This window comes from Pseudophryne corroboree, chromosome 8 (genome assembly GCF_028390025.1).
Source record: "Pseudophryne corroboree isolate aPseCor3 chromosome 8, aPseCor3.hap2, whole genome shotgun sequence".
NCBI lineage: Eukaryota > Metazoa > Chordata > Amphibia > Anura > Myobatrachidae > Pseudophryne > Pseudophryne corroboree.
This window is the reverse complement of record NC_086451.1, coordinates 234,594,636-234,611,233: the sequence shown is the minus strand read 5'-3', so window position 1 is coordinate 234,611,233 and position 16,598 is coordinate 234,594,636. Positions and strand designations below refer to the sequence as shown.

Here is a 16,598-nt window from a genome sequence, read left to right as displayed (position 1 = left end):
AAGTCTCTCAGATCTAGGATAGTCCTGAAATCTCCCGAAGGCTTTTTTACTAGAAAAAGACGTTAATAAAAACCTGTTTTTTTCTTCCAGACTGGTACTTCTCTTAACTATTCTATTAGATAGCCAATCTTTCTAGCGTTGTGGCTGGTACTCTTGATTGCACAAACTTGTTATTTTTTGGTTCTTTCTTGAACTCTATTTGATATCCTTTGGTTATCACTTTTAACACCAATTTGTCCTGTGTGCATTTTTGCAAACTGTAGCAACATTCTTCCTACTGGTGTTATTGTAAGAGGCCACTTTAGTCATTGTTGTTTGCTGTTGAATCTTCGAAAATTTTGCTGAAATGTCTGCCTGGTCACTCCTGATGAATAATTTCTACTATACTGCTGTCCCGGCCTGTAACTCTTGGCTTCTCTAAATTGTTGTCTTGATGAGGAGAATTGATATTGGTTTCTTCTATCTTGTGGTAATCGATAGAATTTAACTCATGACATCTTATGTATCATGGAATCTAAATCAATGCCAAACAAAAAACATCCTTCATACAGTAGTATAGCCAACCTGTTCTTGGAACTTGCATCAGCCATCCACGACCATAGCGACAGGGCTTTTCTGGCTACTACACCTGCAACCATAGATCTGTCTGAGAATGTCACTACATCCAATGATGCCTCACGGAGATATTCTATAGCTTTCTATACAATCTCCAGAATTTTCAACAAATACTGCTTAGAAATTTTCTCACTAACATCAGTATATAATGTTGAACACCATACTCTTAACGCATGGGAAACAGAAGCTGCAGTTATACCAGATTTTAAAGATCCAGCAGTGGAGACATGTAGTTTTACAAATGTGTTCTCCATTCTCTTATCCATGGAGTGTTTGGATGCTGCACCATCCACAAGAGGAATTGTCTTAGGGCCTAATTCAGACCTGATCCTAGCCGTGCAAAATTTTGCATGGCTACGATCAGCCACCCTGACAGGCGGGGGGACGCCCAGCACAGGGCTAGTCCACTCCGCATGTCTGGCCCTACCCCTGCCGCACAGGTACAATTCATCGCACACTGGTGATGCTTTTGTACCTGAAGAGTAGCTTCTTACCAGCGCAGCTCCTGCGCGCTGGCAGGGAGCTACCCGTCGCTCTCCGGGACACAGCGGCTGCCGTCACCCAGCCGCTACGGCCCACCTCCCGCACAGTCCAGGCACGCCTGCGTTTCCCGGACCGCGCTCCCAAACTGGCGGCCCAGTGCCACTGTCCCGCCCTGCGAAAGCCTCTGCCTGTCAATCAGGCAGAGGCGATCGCTGAGCTGAGATGCTGATAGCATCTCTGGCATGCGCCGATGCACTGCGGCGCCTGCGCAGTTCAGACCTGATCACCCGCTGTGCGAAAACGCACAGCAGCGATCAGGTCTGAATTAGGCCCTTATTCATTATTTCTGCAACTGCTGCATCTACTTTAGGCAACGCACACCACTCGTACAGCCTCATCCTTATTGGGGCACATATGATCTATACTGCGTTGATTACCTTGTCTTTTATCCAGATTGTTCCACTCCTTAACCACAATGTCTTTCATTACTTTGTGAACAGGAAACGTTCTACACTTCTCTCTATCTTCAAACAAGAAATCATTCTCATCTTTCTGCTGTAAATCATCCTTATAATTCATCGTTTTGTAGATGTTTTTAAACAAGCTTTCCACTAACTAGACATTAAAGGATCTAACATCTTTCCTGATTTCTCTGGATTCCTCACCTGACATCATTAAACTATTCCATAGAAATATATTCTGGTGATACATCATCATTTTCAAGGCTTGCCTCTGACCTAGACCTTTTACTTTTCTGGAGGGTTAAAAACTCCTTGGATACAAAAGTCTTTCGCATCTAGTCCATTAACTCTTGCAATTGATTAGGTTGGTGGACTCTTTCTGCACACAATCCATACAAAACACAGTATCCCGTGTTCCTGGGAATACTGTATCACAGGCTGCACATACACACTTTAAATGTTTCATCTTAGCAACCTTCTTTCTTGCTCCCATGTCAGTTACAGGCACAGTAGAAACAGAAATCTATTACTTTCACCTATTCTATTAAAACATATATGCACCCTTGTATTAAAGGTCTTACCTCAACTGGGCGCCTTTTGGCATTTCGGATGGAGGCTCTCTATTATACATTTTGTTGCACAGATATCCAAACCTCCTTCAGGAGAGACAGATTCCTCTTAGCGGTGCACAGCACCATTTTATAGCCCATTAACCTTTAATCTGGTCTGGCGCATGCACAGTGTATGTGCGCTGCATTATGGTAGCCGCGCCACCTTGTTTTCCATCCAGCGCCTGCGCAATCTGGACTTCCTCATGCTGAAGCCATTTTGGAACCATCTTCCAGCACCTCCTGCAGCCGGTTATCTTGAGACTTACCTCGGACAATGCACAGGTATCCCAGTTCCTTATGGCTCCCAGCTGCCACCACTGAAACTCCCGGGAAGCCACCCCGCCTCAGGCTGCGGCAAAGACAGGCGCACTGGGCAATATTAGAGGTAAGACCCTAATTATAAAATAACAAACTTCCCTGCTCTGTACTATGCTTCCTGGGAGACAGGAAAAAACAGGATTTTAAATTACCTACCAGTAAATCCTTTTCTTGTAGTCCGTAGAGGATGCTGGGGTCCAATTTAGTACCATGGGGTATAAACTGGTCCTTTGGGAGCCACTGGCACTTTAAGAGTTTAATAGTGTGGGCTGGCTCCTCCCTCTATGCCCCTTCTATCAGACTCAGTCTAGAAACTGTGCCCGGAGGAGACGGACATAATTCGAGAGAAGGAAATACACAGATAGTGGTGAGATTCACACCAGCTCACACTTAAAAAGGAAAGCCAAGCTAACCAACTTGTAACGAGTCAGCAACGGCTGAACCAACAAACGTAACCAAGTAACAGGAATACGAAGCACTGGGCGGGCGCCCAGCATACTCTATGGACTACGAGAAAAGGATTTACCGGTAGGTAATTAAAATCCTGTTTTCTCTTACGTCCTAGAGGATGCTGGGGTCCACATTAGTACCATGGGGATGTACCAAAGCTCCAAGTACGGGAGGGAGAGTGCTGAGGTTCCTGCAGAACTGATTGACCAAACTTTAGGTCCTCAGAGGCCAAGTATCAAACTTGTAAAACTTGGCAAACGTGTTCGACCCAGACCAAGTAGCCGCTCGGCCAAGCTGAAGAGCCGAGACACCCCAGGCAGCCGCCCAGGAAGAATCCACTTTACGTGTAGAGTGGGCCTGAACAGATTTTGGACAAGCCAAACCTGCTGTTGAATAAGCATGCTGGATAGTAAGCCTGATCCAGCAGGAAATGGTCTGCTTAGAAGCAGGACACCCAATCTTGTTGAGATCATAAAAGGACAAAAAGTGCGTCCGAATTCCTGTGACGAGTAGTTCTCTTCACATATATTTTCAAAGCCCGTACAACATCCAGGGACTTTGAGGTAATCAAGGTGTCAATAGCCAATGGCACCACAATAGGTTAGTTGATATGAAAAGCCGACACAACCTTTGGAAGAAATTGCTTACGCGTTCTGAGTTTAGCCTTCATGGAAAATCAAGTAGAGGCTCTTGTGTGACAATGCCACCAATTCAGACAGACGTCTTGCAGATGCCAATGCTAACAGTGTGACTGTCTTCCAAGTAATAACTTTAAGTCCACCTCCTGTAAACGTTCAGACCAATCTGATTGCAGGAACTGCAGCACCACATTAAGATCGCAAGGTGCCGTAGGAGGCACAAAGGGTGGTTGGATGTGCAGAACTCCTTTCAAGAAAGTCTGAACCTCAGAGAGAGCAGCCAATTGTTTCTGGAAGAAAATGGACAAGGCCGAAATCTGGACCTTGAAGATGCCCAAGCGTAGGCCCACATCCACACCAGCTTGCAGAAAGAGGAGGAAACATCCCAGGTGAAACTCCACCGTAGGAAACTTCTTGGATTCACAACAAGACACAAATCTGATGGTAATGTTTAGAGTAGACGTTACCCCCTTTCTAGCTTGGATCAGAGTAGGAATGACCTTCCTAGCTAAGATCTGGCATACAACCTCCATGCCGTCAAAAGTAGCCACGGTAGGTCTTGATAGGCGAACAGCCCCTGTTGTAGAAGGTCCTCGCAAAGAGGAAGAGGCCTTGGATCCTCTAGCAGTAATTCCAGAAGATCCGCGTATCAAGCCCATCTTGGCCAGTCCAGAGCAATGAGGATCGCCTGCAGGTTTGTTCTTTTGATTAGTTTGAGAATCCTTGGGATGAGTGGCAGTGGAGGGAATACATACAGAGAGTGCAACACCCACGGAGTTACCAGGGCGTCCACCACCACTGCTTGCGGGTCTCTTGACCTGGAACAGTATCTCCGAAGCTTCTTGTTGAGACGAGAGGCCATCATGTCTATGTGCTTACCTCCGCGAAAACCTTTGGGTGGAGTCCCATTCTACTGGATGGAGATCGTGTCTGCTGAGGAAGTCCGCTTCCCAGTTGTCCTATCCCGGAATGAAGATCGCCGTCAGCGCCAGCTTTTCTGCCCAGAGGACTCTCGTTACCTCTGACATTGCAGCTCTGCTCTTTGTTCCGCCCTGCCTGCTTATGTAGGACACCGCCATGACATTGTCCGACTGAACCTGAATGGCCCGAACTTGCAGAAGATGTGCCACTTGTAGAAGGCATTTGTATACGGCCCTTAGTTCCAGAACGTTTATTGGAAGGACAGATTCCTGACTTGATCATCTTACTTGGAAGTTTTCCTCCTGGGTGACTGCTCCCCAAGCTCTGAGGCTTGCATCCGTGGTTAGAAGAATCCAGTTCTGAATACTGAACCTGCAGCCCTCAAGCAAGTGAGGACTTTGCAGCCACCAAAGGAGTGAAATCCTGTCTTTCGGCGAGAGGCGTATCAACTGGTGCATGTGAAGATGTGATCCTGACCACTTGCCCAGGAGATCCAGATGGAAGAACCATGCATGAAATCTTCCGTACTGTAGAGCCTCGTAGGAGGCTACCATCTTTCCCAGAAGGCGAATGCACTGATGAACCGATACCCGGGCTGGTTTCAAGACATCCTGGACCATTGATTGCATCACCAAACTTTCTCCAGAGGTAGAAACACCCGCTGAACTTCTGTGTCGAGCATCATCCCCAGGAAAGGTAGTCTCCTTGTCGGTTCCAAATGTGACTTTGGAAGGTTCAGGATCCATCCATGATCCTGGAGTAGTTGAGAGAGCAATACCCTGCAACAGCTTCTCCCTGGAAGATGCCTTTATCAGCAGATCGTCCAGATATGGAATTATGTTCACTCTCTGTTTGCGGAGGAGCATCATCTCCGCCATGACCTTGGTGAACACCCTCGGTGCTGTGGAGAGGCCAAATGGTAGGGCCTGGAACTGGTAGTGACAGTCCTGTAGTACAAATCTTAAGATAATCCTGGTGAGGCGGCCAGATCAGAATGTGAGAATTGTAAGTATGGGTTCAAGGACTTTAGATTCAATATTGGCCTTACTGAACCGTCCTGCTTCGGTACCACAAATAGGTTTGAGTAATAACCCCCTTTTTTTTTAGGTGAGATGGAACTGGAACAATGTAATTTATTTTTGAATGGCTTCCGCAGAATTGTACTTTCTGTCAGCAAAGCTGGTAAGCCTGATTTGAAGAATCTGTGAGGTGGGAGTACTTGAAATTCCAGTCTGTACCCCTGGGTAACAATATTTTTTACCCAGGGGTCTAGGCATGCCGCCGCCCAGACGTGACTGAAATCTTTTAGTCTCGCTCCCACCTGCCCGATCCCCGGCTGTGAGGTCCACCGTCATGCTGAAGACTTGCAGGAAGCAGAACCTGGTTTCTGCTCCTGGGAACCTGTTGGTGCAGGTTTTCTGGATTTTCCTTGACCTCCTCTAAAGAAGGTGGGGAGACCCTTGGATTTTTTAAGATTTCCTCGCTGGTGCAGCTGCGGAGGGAAGAAAGGTCGACTTACCCGCAGTTGCCGTGGATATCCACGCATCCAGTGCTTCCTCAAACAGGGCCTGACCTGTGAAGGGTAGATTTTCCACGCTCTTCTTGGATTCCGTATCCACAGTCCATTGGCGTAGCCAAAGTCCTCTGCGTGCCGAGACTGCCATGGAAGTAGCCCTTGCATTAAGCAGGCCAATCTCCTTCATTGCTTCCACCATGAAACCTGCCGAATCCTGTATGTGACATAAAAACAAGTCAATGTCACTCCTGTCCATAGCATCTAATTCCTCTAGTAATGTGCCTGACCACTTTACTATGGCTTTAGAAATCCACGCACAAGCAATAGTGGGCCTTAAGGCCACGCCTGTAGCCGTGTATAGTGATTTGAGCGTAGTCTCTATCTTGCGGTCAGCCGGCTCCTTTAAGGCGGTTGAACCGGGGACAGGTAAAACTACCTTTTTTTTGACAACCTAGACACAGAAGCGTCTACTACAGGTGGATTTTCCCACTTTTTCCTGTCCTCTTCAAGGAAAGGAAAAGCAATGAGAATTCTTTTAGGGATCTGGAATTTTTTCTCTGGGTTTTCCCAGGATTTTTCAGACAAGAAGTTTAACTCCTTAGAAGCAGGGAAGGTACGCGAGGATGCCTTATTTACAGTAAAGTAAGTCTGCTCTTCCTGCTCAGGTACCTTCTCAGTAATGTATAAAACATCCCTAATGGCTTCAATTATTAGTTGCACCCCTTTAGCAATGGAGGCTTTCCCCCACCTGCATATCCTCGTCACCATCCCCTGTATCAGAGTCGGTATCTGTGTCAGCTTGCATTATCTGGGCAAGTGGACATTTATGTGGGTATGTAGGTGGGTTTTTAGATGAAGTAGTGGGGGCCGAAGCCTGCAAACCCTCAACAGATTTTCTCAAAAATAGCGTCTCCCTCTCAGAATGTGACATTCTAGTTGAAATCTGGGATATCATTCCCTTGAAAGAATCCACCCATGGTGGTTCGGATTCAGAAGGCTGAGACAGTATATTGCATTCCTGAGTACATGGAACAGACTCCTCAGGAGAAGATAAACACTGTGCAGCACAGGACACAGAGTCCTTGGACATGGTAACGTGGGATACACACACACACACAGGAAAATGTCAGCCACAGTTTCCCCCAGAGTACCTTCAGAGAGTCACAGACTATAAGGAGCCAGCCACACAGCGTCCCAGTAGGCAATTATTATGATAAAAGCCTGGCGCTGACTAACCACCCTTAATAGGGTGGTTGTCTATAACCCTGTTACCGCAGAGGTACAGATGGAAGCATGTGGAGGACAGCGCTCCCTGTCAGCGTCTCCTACGATCTGCAGGGAGAAAATGGCGCTGGTGAGAGTGCTGGATCTGCTCTGAGGAAGCACTGCCCCTTGTAATGGCACGCGGCTTCCCGCACTAATGTTTAAACTGGCCTGAGGTTTTGTTAGTGCTAACAGCGGGATTAGCTCCTGTTAGCTGCTGGACCAGTGCAGGGTGTATTCGCGCTGGCTCAGGACGCCCCTTACAGCGCCTACACAGTGTGTTGCTGAGCCTTCCCGGAGCGCAGCCTGTCAGAGCTGTGCTTCCACCCTTGTGCCGCCATACCCGCCGGCGACCCGCTTACCGGGACGCCGGCGCTGTACTCACATCTTCAATCTTCTGGCTGTTAGGGGCTGGCGGCCGTGCTGCGGGAGTGAGCGGTCGCCTCGTGGGCTAACGATCAGCACCGTCAGGAGCTCAGTGTCCTGTCTTCGGAGATAAAGAACCATTAACTCTTCAGGAAGCTGGTTCTTACTCCCCCCCCTCCCTATGTCCCACGAAGCAGAGAGGCTGTTACCAGCAGCCTCCCTGTACCTAACTAACTCAAGAAAATAATAAAACTAGAAAAACTCGTAGGAGCTCCCCTAGCTGTGACCGGCTCCTCCAGGCACATTTTTGAAACTGAGTCTGGTAGGAGGGGCATAGAGGGAGGAGCCAGCTGACACTATTAAAAACTCTTAAAGTGCCAGTGGCTTCCAAAGGACCAGTCTATACCCCATGGTACTAAATTGGACCCCAGCATCCTCTAGGACGTAAGAGTTAAAAAGACATATGCAAGATGGAGGAGCCGGAATATATAGCCAGGGGGGTCCCTTAAAAAACTTCCTGTCTATGCTAGTGGGAACAGGTCCTATTCCCAATGTATGGCTGCCATGGAGGAACGAAGAAGAAAAGCAGCTCAGTGACTCTCCTGCTGTGGCAGACCACTCTTGCAGCTCTGCAACTCTGTTAAGCTCCATAAAGAGTTTGTGCCGAAAGTCAACATGCTTTCTTATTCGGTGTGCAGTACTGCTACAGTTCTGTAACTTGGATATTTCACGGGAACTTTAGTCAAGAGATTACAGTTCACAACCAGACAGTCAGATTGTGTCCACTGTGTCCAACCTACTGTATGCACTGCACATCCGGAAAGTTATTGCACACCCCTTGTATCCTGAAGGTAGAACTGACTTTGGAAGAGCCTCATATGAACACCCTCCTTAATTCACTCAAGTAACTACCGATCTAGCCTAGTGGTATCAGTTCACAGTCTAAACAAATCATAGATCCTTACAATACTTAGGAGGGAGGGGGGGGGGGGGGGGAGATTTATCAAAGCTTAGAGAGAGAGAGCTTGTCATCTATCTGTCGACCCTTCCCACTAGATTGTTAGCTCTTCAGAGCAGGGTCCTCTGTCCTCTTGTTATCTAAGCCCTCTTCTCGACACATTTCACTAGCAGCTCTTTCCTACTCAGCGACCATCTATACCCGCTTTTCTCCTGCTGTTAAAGGCTCATCTCCATCGATGGCCACCAGCCCCTAATAGTACGATGATCACTCCCTCACTACTTACATCTTAGCTGTATTATGTCTTGAGAATTGTGGTGCTCTTTGTTACCTGTACTCTATTTGTTATTTACTGTAATGCTACAGTTTGTCTCCCTGTACTGTCTTTTGTACGGCGCTGCAAAACACTTGTGGCGCCTTATAAATAAAATAAGAATTTACTCACCGGTAATTCTATTTCTCGTAATCCGTAGTGGATGCTGGGAACTCCGTAAGGACCATGGGGAATAGCGGCTCCGCAGGAGACTGGGCACAACTAAGAAAGATTTAGGACTACCTGGTGTGCACTGGCTCCTCCATCTATGCCCCTCCTCCAGACCTCAGTTAGGATACTGTGCCCGGAAGAGCTGACACAATAAGGAAAGGATTTTGGAATCCCGGGTAAGACTCATACCAGCCACACCAATCACACCGTATAACTCGTGATACTATACCCAGTTAACAGTATGAAAAATAACTGAGCCTCTCAACAGATGGCTCTAAACAATAACCCTTTAGTTAGGCAATAACTATATACAAGTATTGCAGACAATCCGCACTTGGGATGGGCGCCCAGCATCCACTACGGACTACGAGAAATAGAATTACCGGTGAGTAAATTCTTATTTTCTCTGACGTCCTAGTGGATGCTGGGAACACCGTAAGGACCATGGGGATTATACCAAAGCTCCCAAACGGGCGGGAGAGTGCGGATGACTCTGCAGCACCGAATGAGCAAAAGCAAGGTCCTCCTCAGCCAGGGTATCAAACTTGTAGAACTTAGCAAACGTGTTTGAACCCGACCAAGTAGCAGCTCGGCAAAGTTGTAAAGCCGAGACCCCTCGGGCAGCCGCCCAAGAAGAGCCCACTTTCCTCGTGGAATGGGCTTTTACAGATTTAGGATGCGGCAGTCCAGCCGCAGAATGTGCAAGTTGAATCGTACTACAGATCCAGCGAGCAATAGACTGCTTTGAAGCAGGAGCACCCAGCTTGTTGGGCGCATACAGGATAAATAGCGAGTCAGTTTTCCTGACTCCAGCCGTCCTGGAAACATAGATTTTCAGGGCCCTGACTACGTCCAGCAACTTGGAATCCTCCAAGTCCTTAGTAGCCGCAGGCACCACAATAGGTTGGTTCAAATGAAAAGCAGATACCACCTTAGGAAGAAATTGGGGACGAGTCCTCAATTCTGCCCTATCCATATGGAAAATCAGATAAGGGCTTTTACATGACAAAGCCGCCAATTCTGACACACGCCTGGCCGAAGCCAAGGCCAACAGCATGACCACTTTCCACTTGAGATATTTTAGTTCCACGGTTTTAAGTGGCTCAAACCAATGTAACTTAATGAAATCCAACACCACGTTGAGATCCCAAGGTGCCACTGGAGGCACAAAAGGGGGCTGAATATGCAGCACTCCTTTAACAAATGTCTGAACTTCAGGCAGTGAAGCCAGTTCTTTTTGGAAGAAAATCGACAGAGCCGAAATCTGGACCTTAATGGAACCTAATTTGAGGCCCATAGTCACCCCTGACTGTAGGAAGTGCAGAAATCGACCCAGCTGAAATTCCTCCGTTGGGGCCCTTCTGGCCTCACACCACGCAACATATTTTCGCCATATGCGGTGATAATGGTTTGCGGTCACCTCCTTCCTAGCTTTAATCAGCGTAGGGATGACTTCCTCCGGAATGCCCTTTTCCTTCAGGTTCCGGCGTTCAACCGCCATGCCTTCAAACGCAGTCGCGGTAAGTCTTGGAACAGACAGGGTCCCTGCTGCAGCAGGTCCTGTCTGAGCGGCAGAGGCCATGGGTCCTCTGAGATAATTTCTTGAAGTTCTGGGTACCAAGCTCTTCTTGGCCAATCCGGAACCACAAGTATAGTTCTTACTCCTCTCCTTCTTATTATTCTCAGTACCTTGGGTATGAGAGGCAGAGGAGGGAACACATAAACCGACTGGTACACCCACGGTGTCACTAGAGCGTCCACAGCTATCGCCTGAGGGTCCCTTGACCTGGCGCAATATCTTTTTAGCTTTTTGTTGAGACGGGACGCCATCATGTCCACCTGTGGCCTTTCCCAACGGTGTACAATCATTTGGAAGACTTCTGGATGAAGTCCCCACTCTCCCGGGTGGAGGTCGTGCCTGCTGAGGAAGTCTGCTTCTCAGTTGTCCATTCCTGGAATGAACACTGCTGACAGTGCTAACACATGATTTTCCGCCCATCGGAGAATCCTTGTGGCTTCTGCCATCGCCATCCTGCTTCTTGTGCCGCCCTGACGATTTACATGGGCGACCGCCGTGATGTTGTCTGACTGTATCAGCACCGGCTGGTGTTGAAGCAGGGGTCTTGCCTGACTTAGGGCATTGTAAATGGCCCTTAGTTCCAGAATATTTATGTGTAGGGAAGTCTCCTGACTTGTCCATAGTCCTTGGAAGTTTCTTCCCTGTGTGACTGCCCCCCAACCTCGAAGGCTGGCATCCGTGGTCACCAGGATCCAGTACTGTATGACGAATCTGCGGCCCTCTAGAAGATGAGCACTCTGCAGCCACCACAGTAGCGACACCCTGGCCCTTGGAGACAGGGTTATCAGCCGATGCATCTGAAGATGCGGACCGGACCACTTGTCCAACAGATCCCACTGAAAGATCCTTGTATGGAACCTTCCGAATGGAATTGCTTCGTAAGAAGCCACCATCTTTCCCAGGACTCGCGTGCAGTGGTGCACCGACACCTGTTTTGGTTTTAGGAGGTCTCTGACTAGAGACGATAACTCCTTGGCCTTCTCCTCCGGGAGAAACACTTTTTTCTGTTCTGTGTCCAGAACCATCCCCAGGAACAGTAGACGCGTTGTAGGAACCAGCTGCGACTTTGGAATATTCAGGATCCAGCCGTGCTGTTGTAGCACTTCCCGAGCTAGTGCTACTCCGATCAACAACTGTTCCCTGGACCTCGCCTTTATAAGGAGATCGTCCAAGTACGGGATAATTAAAACTCCCTTTTTCCGAAGGAGTATCATCATTTCGGCCATTACCTTGGTAAAGACCCTCGGTGCCGTGGACAGACCAAACGGCAACGTCTGGAATTGGTAATGACAGTCCTGTACCACAAATCTGAGGTACTCCTGGTGAGGAGGGTAAATGGGGACATGCAGGTAAGCATCCTTGATGTCCAGTGACACCATGTAATCCCCCTCGTCCAGGCTTGCAATCACCGCTCTGAGCGATTCCATCTTGCACTTGAACCTTCTTATATAAGTGTTCAAAGATTTTAAATTTAAAATGGGTCTCACCGAACCATCCGGTTTCGGTACCACAAACATTGTGGAATAGTAACCCCGTCCTTGTTGAAGGAGGGGTACCTTGATTATCACCTGCTGAGAATACAGCTTGTGAATCGCCTCCAGCACTGCCTCCCTGTCCGGGGGAGCTGTCGGCAAGGCAGATTTGAGGAAACGGCGAGGGGGAGACGTCTCGAATTCCAGCTTGTACCCCTGAGATACTACCTGTAGAATCCAGGGATCCACCCGTGAACGAGCCCACTGGTTGCTGAAGTTCTTGAGACGGGCCCCCACCGTACCTGGCTCCGCCTGTGGAGCCCCAGCGTCATGCGGTGGACTTAGAGGAAGCGGGGGAGGACTTTTGTTCCTGGGAACTGGCTGTATGTTGCAGCTTTTTCCCTCTACCTCTGCCTCTGGGCAGAAAGGACGCGCCTCTAACCCGCTTGCCTTTCTGGGGCCGAAAGGACTGTACCTGATAATACGGTGCTTTCTTTGGCTGTGAGGGAACATGGGGTAAAAATGCTGACTTCCCAGCTGTTGCTGTGGAAACGAGGTCCGAGAGACCATCCCCAAACAACTCCTCACCCTTGTAAGGCAAAACTTCCATGTGCCTTTTAGAATCTGCATCTCCTGTCCACTGCCGAGTCCACAATCCTCTCCTGGCAGAAATGGACATTGCGTTTATTTTAGATGCCAGCCGGCAAATATCCCTCTGTGCATCTCTCATGTATAAGACAGCGTCTTTAATATGCTCTACGGTTAGCAATATAGTGTCCCTGTCTAGGGTATCAATGTTTTCCGACAGGGAATCTGACCACGCAGCTGCAGCACTGCACATCCATGCTGAAGCAATAGCCGGTCTCAGTATAATTCCTGAGTGTGTATATACAGACTTCAGGATAGCCTCCTGCTTCCTATCAGCAGGTTTCTTTAGGGCGGCCGTGTCCGGAGACGGTAGTGCCACCTTCTTTGACAGGCGTGTGAGCGCTTTATCCACCCTAGGGGATGTCTCCCAACGTGACCTATCCTCTGGCGGGAAAGGGTACGCCATTAGTAACTTTTTAGAAATTACCAGTTTCTTATCGGGGGAAGCCCACGCTTCTTCACATACTTCATTTAATTCATCAGAAGGGGGGAAAACCACTGGTAGTTTTTTCTCCTTAAACATAATACCCTTTTTTGTGGTACCTGGGGTAATATCAGAAATGTGCAACACATTCTTTATTGCCGTAATCATGTAACGGGTGGCTCTATTGGAATGTACACTAGTCTCATCATCGTCGACACTGGAGTCAGTATCCGTGTCGACATCTGTGTCTGCCATCTGAGGTAGCGGGCGTTTTAGAGCCCCTGATGGCTTTTGAGACGCCTGGGCAGGCACGAGCTGAGAAGCCGGCTGTCCCACATCTGCTATGTCGTCAAACCTTTTATGTAAGGAGTTGACACTGTCACGTAATTCCTTCCACATGTCCATCCATTCAGGTGCCGACCCCGCAGGGGGTGACATCACATTTATCGGCCCCTGCTCCGCCTCCACATAAGCCTCCTCATCAAACATGTCGACACAACCATACCGACACACCGCACACACACAGGGAATGCTCTGAACGAGGACAGGACCCCACAAAGTCCTTTGGGGAGACAGAGAGAGAGTATGCCAGCACACACCAGAGCGCTATATAATGCAGGGATACACACTACACAAGTGATTTTTCCCTATAGCAGCTATATATATATTATATGCGCCTAAATGTAGTGCCCCCCCTCTCTTTTTTACCCTATGTAGTCTGGAAACTGCAGGGGAGAGCCTTGGGAGCGTCCTTCCAGCGGAGCAGTGAGGGAAAATGGCGCCAGTGTGCTGAGGGAGATAGCCCCGCCCCTTTTCCGGCAGACTTCTCCCGCTTTTTAAATGTATATTTGGCAGGGGTATTTTAGGGAAAAGGATCGACCTACAAGAGAGCAGGGCAAAAGAGTACTAAAAGTCTGACCCGGGGCACACTTTTATTATCTATAATTTAAAATTTAACTTTTATTATCACTTGATAAAACTGTGGATTACACAAAAACACGAGGTATAGTAGACAATTTAGTACATGCAAAGATATAAGGTCATCAGACCATTCATCAGGATAAGGTCATGAGACCATTCATAAAGGTATAATCAAAGATAAATATAATTTAGTGGGGCAGACCTTTAACTGCCACGAGCGAAAATATTGTTCAGTAATAGTACTCTAAGTAATCATACGGAAAAAATATTTATTAGGCCAGATATCAATGATATCATATGTAAATGGGCTGGTTTACCGCATGAACTTATCGAGCACCAAAATCAAATTATAAACTCTCCCATGGTATGTAACCAATTATCACAATAGCAAGGAGAGTGGACTTCCCTGTGTGCGACTTCTAACCATCAAATATCAAGAAACCACATAAACTTCCAGATATAATTCATATGTGTGCCATATCATAAATGCAAGTAGATAAACAGGAATCTGTATATTTCCAAACCCAATTGCGTATGCATAGGACTGTAGGTCTCCATTTTGGGGGACACGGCTCCAACAGGATGATGCACACTTTGTTGTTTGTGTAGAGTTTGTACGTGCATCAGAACATCATTCAAAAATTCCTATGCATAATATAATTTATAATCAGTTGAGATATGGAATTGGAAAATATCATATATCATTGATTTCAATACAAATTTCATACCAATCAGTATACCCTTATATGGAAGCAGAGGGATGATACAGCACATTAATCATGCTTAAATTTTGTCACTGTGTGAAGTTTATATGTGCTTCAAATCACAACAAAAAAAAACATTGATTTCATCCCAGTGTGGAGTTTGTATGTGCTTCAAACCACAAAAATTGGATAAGCAGTCAGTTTCTCTTGAAGAATAACCCCCTATGGGAATTAAATGCACAATTTTGAATACCCTATATCAATATTATATATACAGCATAAGGAATGATCCTCCTCAAATCACAGCTGGAAATAAATGAACAGTAGCTTTCTTCATGAAGAATACCCCTGAATGGGAAAAATGCATGGTTTAGGATGCCCTATATAAGTGTTTTGATTCAACATGGAGAACACTTCATGGATAAATTTCCTTGAATGAGATAGGAAAAATACCGGGGTATAGGAAGGTGCAGGCCTTCTGCTGTCTCAAACATCTGCTTAAAGCATCGAATGTCAGGATGAGAGAAGTCTGCCTCCTTCACCGCGGTATTGAAATAGGAGAAATAGAGGTACCTACTTCTGCTTTTCCAATATTGCTGCTCAGAGCACTCTGTTGCTAAAACATTGCAGAGTAGCCCGGCTGCTGGAATGAGAGAGTGTGTACATAGAAAGGAAATCACACAGTTATCCAGTTGAGATAAGGAAGAAATTAGTACCAAAGTACTTGAAGGGTTGAACCTTCTGCTTTCCCCATATCTGCTGTCAGCATCGAATATTGGGATGAGAGGGGCCCATTCCCTTCACCTTGGTATGAAACAAGACAAGTAGAGGTCTCAATTCTGCTTTTCCAATATTGCTGCTCAGAGCCCTCTGTTGCTTTATAACATTGCAGAGTGGCCCGGCTGCTGGAATGAGAGAGTGAGTGCCTATATGAATAGGAAATAGTCAAAGAGCTGTATATTATAAATCCACAGGTCTCTCTGTGTTTGGATATAGGGATTGAACTGTTCAAAACATGTGTAAACTGCTAATTAGTGGAATTGGCACAAGGAGTATATTGTACATGGATTAATCTAAAGCATTATGGTACCTGTGGTACACCACTCCAGAATTAGCTATCTGCTGCAAACCTCCCATTCAATGTTAATAACTAACACATTTAGCCTGTACTCAGACATTAAGCATGCATGAAGTCTATTCTATATTAACAGAAGTCTGATAGAAATCTGATACATCAGACCGTGATTTGCGCTGGCTATATGGCTACCATGCAAGTTCTGGTGTGACTTATCTGTAAGTGAAGGAGCTGGTATGGCACAGGTGACAGGCATCTGATGGTCCGCGCACGCTGGGAAGCCGTCGGCGTCCGGGGTCCGCAACCGGAAGTCGGACCCGGCTTACCGGAACCGGAAGTAAGACGTACGTTTCGCTCCTAGAGCTTGGTCACTTGGTCGCCTCATATATAGTCTTTATGACTATATTATGTGGTATTTGCCAGCAAGGTACTCTTATTGCAGCCCAGGGCGCCCCCTCCCAGCGCCCTGCACCCATCAGTGACCGGAGTATGTGGTGTGCATGGGGAGCAATGGCGCACAGCTGCAGTGCTGTGCGCTACCTTGATGAAGACCGAAGTCTTCTGCCGCCGATTTCCAGGAACGTCTTCTTGCTTCTGGCTCTGTAAGGGGGACGGCGGCGCGGCTCCGGGACCGGACGACCGGTGCTGGGCCTGTGTTCGATCCCTCTGGAGCTAATGGTGTCCAGTAGCC

General features: G+C 47.4%; 1 protein-coding gene across 4 annotated transcripts in view; it reads right to left on the bottom strand.

Annotated features, from left to right (window-relative positions):
• The window catches only part of GDPD2 (glycerophosphodiester phosphodiesterase domain containing 2), a 375,381-nt gene that overhangs the window by 260,318 nt on the left and 98,465 nt on the right, over nucleotides 1–16,598 (bottom strand). The gene's annotated exons all lie outside the window — the stretch shown is intronic.